This window comes from Euwallacea fornicatus, chromosome 23 (genome assembly GCF_040115645.1).
Source record: "Euwallacea fornicatus isolate EFF26 chromosome 23, ASM4011564v1, whole genome shotgun sequence".
NCBI lineage: Eukaryota > Metazoa > Arthropoda > Insecta > Coleoptera > Curculionidae > Euwallacea > Euwallacea fornicatus.
The window spans coordinates 2,121,655-2,128,690 of NC_089563.1; the positions used below are offsets into that span (position 1 = coordinate 2,121,655).

Consider the following 7,036-nt stretch of genomic DNA (forward strand, 5'->3'; position numbering starts at 1 on the left):
TTCATTTGATTTTTCCAATTTTTGGAGAATATTCGTGAAACCACCCGACTATCGTGTTGTGTGAGAGAAACGCATAGGTAGATACCAAAAGAAGTTCTGAACTTATGATAACTTTTCTCAGATTTTTTTTCAATAAATTTGAAAGCATGAACAGAATCGTGGTTTTCCTTCTTTGAAGAAAAGTGATTACGCGGGTTTAAAAAATTTTTAAAATACCTACAAACACCAATTTTTTAATGGCAAATGACAAATTGTCAATTTTCCGATCTCAAGAGTGATAGAATTTTCCATGAAGAACTTGATCTCTGGAAGTTAAGTCAATATGGCTTAAGTAGTGAATCGAACACCTATCGGCATTGCATACAAACATTCTGAAAAAACCTATAAGAATGTTAATAGAATTTTTATTAAAAACAAAAAGGGAAGTTTATTACACAAAAATGCGGACCAAACTCAGTTAAAATAACAAATAGCGTTTTTTTCAAGTTTTTAGTACTTTTTGGAGCAAGATGATTTCCGTAGAAACAATGAAAATGAGCAGAGCATTAGTCAATTTATCCATTCCCATGAAATTACCTTGCTGGCAAATTACCAAGTTTTAAAATCGGTCTTTCCATACAACTACCCGATAACCAAAAATGTGTTAAGAGCATTTGTAAATATTATTTATACCCATAAATAGCAGTATCTACAAATGGTACTTTCTGGTACTTGGCAACTCCCAACCTATTCACAGAATTAAATATGCCAAATTAAGCTTACTAGAACTCCAGATTAATAATACGGAAATTGGTCTTGACGATTAGCGCCACGGTGGATGGTACCTTCGTCATTAGATACATTCTGTAGAAGCCCCACATGCTGAGCTGGTTACTTCAGGAGTAAGTACTGAACGAAATAAATAACTTTCATACCTATCAATAATATTTTATATTCCCGCATTGGCAGTGCCACATCAATAGACTTTAAATTCAGAACTAGACAAATTAGTAATCACCCACAAACTCGACGGACATGACAAAATGTCCCATTATTGCCTAATTCACGTCCATACACAAACCGTGCCATCTGGGTAATTATCACACACCTACAAAACCTCGTTTCCCACGCCTGCAGGCCCAAAAAACCACCACACCCAGTATTTTCACGTCACCACGCTAATCACTATATCACACACGAATTAGAACAAGTGGTTAGTAGTACCCAATTGCCCTCAGTCAAATAAAAGGGTTTGCCCTGCAATACGCTTCCCCTTGTTGTGACACCGGAAGTAAACAGTTCTGTAGCCGTTTAATCAAGCAATTAGTACCATGGTTAGAGATTGTTGTAGAAGGAAGTTGCTTTGTTTGTGTTTGATTATGCTCGTATAAAGTTAAATTTGGCGTGATGGTGGTGGTATTGGCAGTACCAATCCAAGCGGTAGGTAACTAATTGTTCTGGTTTTGAATGTATTTTATTCTCTTTTGTCTGAATTGCACTACTGCTGCTAGTACCAAGGTTAATTCGGGTTCTTCGGTAGATAGGTATCTTTACGGAACAGAGAGAGAGAAAGAGAAAGAGAAAGAAAGAGAGAGGGATAGAATGAGAAAAGTTCGTTACAGTCAGGAGCATCCAAAAAAAAAAATCAAGCGCACGTCTACAGGTAAGTGCGGTAGCCAATAGCAGCACAGAAAGGGACTCGCGCATCGTACCTCACGAGTGTGTCGCGTGTAGAGCTCGCGCTATTTTTTCGGCCACGTTGCCAGATCTTGCCTTCGAAATACTTACCGCCCAAGAAAATGTTAAAACTTAAAAACTATTTCACATTCAAATACCCAGCAGTACCGTACAACAAATTGTGATTGCCTTAAAATTCTTGTAACCGCGCACTTTGCGATTAATGTAAAAAAACTGTTAAGAAACTTCAAACTTTAAAGCTGTTTCTGTTCGCCACGAACAAAGAGTACCACCGGGCAACGTGGTACCAAAGCATGCGCCAAGCTCAGGTAAAGCTCGCCAGCTCTATAAAAAGGTTTAGCTTTGGCCGTTTCGTCGCATTTACCAACTTGCTCTCCCAAGTGGTAGTACTTCGTCGCACACGATACCACTCGCACGGTACCACCGCACACTTCACCACCAATCAGCTGTTTTTACGTCATCATCAGCTGAGTTGTGTCATGTGCCATAAACAAATGATGCCCGATAAGGTGATGTGCAAGTCGCCCAGATCACCTTATCGCAGAAATCGAGCCACAAGTGAGGTAATTATCAATTTTTTTTTTTTTTTTTTTTTTTTTTTTCGTTTTAAAATTCGTTTTGTTTTTACTAATGGTAAGGCTACTTTGTTTCAGCATCCCGTGAGGCCTCGATTATCCAGAAGAATAACCAGAAGTGCTAGAGTGAACCTTAATAGCCACTGGTCGAGTTTTGAAGAGCTGTCTATGGAGGGTGGTACCATGGGGACAGCATCGCCGCGTTATTCTACCCTTCAAGACAGCGAAATTAATGAGAATTTGGTCAATGAGTTGGTGGAGTTGTGCAGGAAGTGAAGATGTACATAGTAGCTATCTACTCTTATACTCAACATTAGGTATGTAAGTTTCTTTTTTTTAATTGTTTTAGTGTAGGTTTTGTTTATTCAAGTTTTAATTAGAGGTCATTTTATGTGATCGATGAATTGTTTGCTAAGCTGAGCTGCATCGTGCAATTCTCAATTTTTTTTTTTTTTTTAATTTTCTTAATGCAATTTTTGCTGCGCAATTTTAGCTGTGCAATTTTATTCAGAGTTTTATTTTTTGTGCAATATATTTTTAATTTTTTGTTTTTAAAGTAGAAATCGACACAAGTTCACGCCTGAGCAGCAAGTGCAATTGTAGCTTTAAAAACTGTGATAACCAAACCTCTGTGATACTAAAGTGATATTTTTCATTGCCCAAGTGTGCACTTATGTACCTTTCTACTGATTCTGTGATATTATAGTGTGGGATCCACTTTAATGCTTTTAAAGTTTCTTGCAAAATTTCTTTGTACATTGATCAAACACCTTCTAATTTGCTCAAGCTTTAAATCCATCATACCACTTTTGCCTCAACATTTGATTCATTTGAGGCAACGGCAATTATTTTCAAGCTTTAACTAGACTTTAATAAACAGATTCTTGATTTTCTCTTTAACTTTTTTCATGAAAGTGAAAAGTAAGTGATTAATCCAGCTTTAATAATATATTTTTATTAGATTTATAGATGTTAGTGTAAAATTTGATTTTGAAAATCAAGCATAAATAGGCCGAACAGTGTCAATCAAATTGTACATAGAGCATGCTTTAATCTTAGTTTTTAAGTTCTGTACACACTTTAAACGTACAACGCACCCATATCCTAAGAATATTTTATATTTTTAGCACCTCTCTCCTTGAATGTAGCTTCTAATGTGCTCATAAAGCTATGTGATAGGTATGTGTAGATCTCGAATGTTTTCGTGTGTAATTAGTCTTAGGTTTAATACATATGTATATTTTTTCTGTGATATCAGCTTAACAACATGATTTCGTTTGCGTTAGACTCTAATTTCTTTAGGTTTAATTATCTAGATATTAGTGTTTTTGTAAGCTCACTCCAACGTTCTTTCAGTATGTTTTTAGTGTGACTCAGACAAGTAAATAAGGTGTTTGAGTTGTATTTTAATTTTTTTTTAATAAAGGATTTTTGAGATTATTTTTGTTGTTTTATCACACCAACGCTTAATCTGTGAGTTTTTTTCAAAATGAATATACCAATTTTCACTTTAAATGGTCAAATTAGTTGTGAAAATTGATACGAGAAAGGAGTTTTTAAAAGAGTTTTTTTGAAAGGTTTGTGTAAGTCCTCAATGACGCTTTATGGAGAGTTCAATCTTGAAATGAAATTTCGCAAGCAAAGCAAAGTTTCTCGACATTATTTGTAAATAATTATTTATTGCAATAAATTGATAAACTATGCGATTTTATTACCTAATTTTTAGCCGTTTTTAGCAAGTCTTGCAACGTCTCTAAAGTCCCCACATCAAGTCATTCATTTCGTAAGGAATTTTTCCCTAGAATGTTGAAATTAATTTAATAATAATAGTCTATGTGGTTTTTCGGGATTGCTTTAATAAATCAAAAAAATTAAATTTTAAAATTGTGAATGGAGAAAGCTTGCGTAAATTCCTCAGAGCTTATTTTCGTATTGTAAACATTTTTAATTTTTTTAAATACTGAATTTTCAAAAAGTCATAATAAGAATATCGAGAACTGATGTAGCAACTTTGAATAAATCCGTAGTCAAGTCATTATAAGTATCATAAGAAAAAAGATCGTGTTAAGATTGAAACAAAAATCAAACACTCGGAAACTTACGAATTGTCCTTAACTAAAATTTTTGTCAATTTTGAAATAGAGAGGATGTTTTTCTTAAAAAACTCGAAAATCTTGGACTTATTCAAAACAAGAATTTCCTTTCATAGTCGAGAATAGGGCATACACTGGACAAGGGCAGAAATTCACCACATATTCCAGTAATTTGTTATGATATCTTTGGTAAGGTATGATTATTGGTAGGAGGATCCCGATTCAAACTAATGTGGTGAATCACAATTTTTAGCATTTTTTAAAGATAATTATTCTTTATTTGGTACTCGTTATTAGGCGCATCAAAATGCGGAATATAGTTCCCTGAAGTTATGCCGTATGTTTAGGAAGCACCCGGTATTTCTTACAAAGATGCAGATTTCGCAGCACCTTTAGGTTCTGCAAAACGTCAATCTTTAATGTGGCACCAATGTAATTTTATCCAGTTTTCAGTATTCTGTGGAATATAAACACGACCCCCTAAAGGGGCTAGAAAATTGCTAATGATGAAAGATAAACCAGATTAGTGGTGCCAAGTAAAGGGCACCAGATAAGACGTCTTGTGCCTGGGTTCAAGTCGTGGCGCCAAGGTATGAGATACCCTGTCGAAGCGGGTTTAAACACGTGCTAGAAAACACTGGGAGGTTCTGTTTTTGGCTTTTAAGGGCACTTCGGGTGATAACAGATTAGGCACAGACTTCTTCAGGCAGTTTCAATTTTTTTTCATTCAAAATCGGCAAAGTCACCAGTTTAATATCCTGCTTTTCAACGAGCCGAGGCATTAAGAACCTTATTCATTACGTTAAGTGGTCCATTAGCCTGCGGAAAGTTGAGTAATAATCGTTGACAAAAGGATGTTAACACTTCAGAATTATCATCGACTAAAAAGGATATGTTCTTTTTAAGGACCTAACACTCCACTTAGGGTAAAGTAATTTTCTGTTAATGTACATCCTGTCTTAAGATAGAACCTGCACGTACAATCTGTGTCTTCGGCTCCTAGTTAATTGCCAAGTGGTCATATCCACTGTGGAGTGTTAAACACATGCCAAGTGGTACCGGAATTGATGGGTTCAATTTGCTTGTTGCTTACGAATTGATATTTCTAGTTGATGGAATTGCTTTGGAAGGCGATAATTGGCGATAACAATAACTGAAATGGATGCGTTAAGGAGAGGGAGGTGTTTTTCATTATGTTACTCGTTAAGATCTCAAAGGAACACGGCAACGAGTACATTGTCCCGATGCAGTTACTTGATGCGAGGTAGCGAATCTGTATAAATGGGAATATATCTGCTCTCCATCACTTAAGTAAAAAGTTACGGTAGAAGGAAGACATTCTCTTCGCAATAAAATTCCCAATGCACATCACAAATTACCCAGAAGGCAATGCACAAGACTGTGAACGTGACGAGATAAATTTATGCTAAAAATGAAAAATTTATGCCAAAAATGGTAAATTTATGCCAAAAATGATAAATTTATGCCAAAAATGATAAATTTATGCTAAAAATGATAAATTTATGATAAAAATGATAAATTTCACCTGCTAATGAAAACGTTATGCAGTCTTTCATCTTATTTTATGATTAACACAAATATTGCAAACAATTATTTCAATTAAACTTGTGAATATATCTAGTGATCAAATTCGAATTTTAGTATCGCCAGATTGGCAACACCGCATTTTAATTTTCGACGTTACCGTTAAGATTTTGATTTATTGCCTCCTTTTTTCAATAATTCGATGAAAGATGTGATAGTGACTCAATAGCAGTGGCGGTATTGATTTTTATTGAGTCAGATAACTGAAAATGATGAAATTTCATGTATATCTATAATGTGTTTGTGTTCTAAAAGTTTCCCTCTTAATGTCCAATCCAAATTCCCGGCTCATTGTTTTTTTTGTTACAATGTGGCAACGTTGCTGTCATTGAAATCTGTTACGTACATTGAGGACCTTTTTGCGAATCGTGTACATACATACAGGGTTACTCATTAGCGCATTAAGTGCGACATATTAGCGAATATGAGTTTTAGAAGAAAATGTTTCGTATTTAATTTTTGGTCACTATGAGAATACGTGTTTAAAAATGATCTCGAAATGTACAGGGTCCGTCGTAAAAGTGTCGTAGTACCAAGTAATGTTTTCTTTAAACGAAACTCTCCAATTTTTGCCATTTTAAAACTGATCGTCAAATTTTAAGGTCAGTTTGTGTAAAGGGTGCCATGTCAGAAATTTACCGTTTCCGAGTTATTCGGGAAAATTCGAAAATTTTCATAACTGCGAGGTCCCACGAAAATCGACGCTGCAGCTGATGTGCGAATCGACCTCATGGAGCTTCAAAAGGACCTAATAACCTTCCTTTTGCCGTGTTTGAGTTAAGAAAAAAACGCTTTTTCATAACCCCCGAAATAGATCTTCGAAGGTGCATAATTTTAAACATCAATAACCTGCTTATTTCAAATCGAACTCCCCGATTTTCTTGACTATATCGCCTTCAGAAAATCTACATTTTTTGTTAATAATATCCTATTACGCAGGCGTTTTTAAGTTTCCGATAATTGTTCCGTTTTGGATTCTAAATGTTTCAAGTCGCCCTAGTGACGTCACCATGGGCAAATGTCGAGCGATGCGCGGTCACATCCAGCACAAAAAATACAGGAAATAATTTTATTTTCATTCAAATG

The 7,036-nt window shown here is 35.2% G+C and overlaps 1 long non-coding RNA gene across 1 annotated transcript; it reads left to right on the top strand.

Annotated features, from left to right (window-relative positions):
* The first annotated feature begins 1,234 nt into the window (after positions 1-1,234).
* LOC136346438 (uncharacterized) lies at positions 1,235-3,692 on the top strand. Its single transcript, XR_010733297.1, has 2 exons — positions 1,235-2,240; positions 2,331-3,692. It is a non-coding gene; the product is annotated as an uncharacterized lncRNA (long non-coding RNA).
* Positions 3,693-7,036: the final 3,344 nt, after the last annotated feature.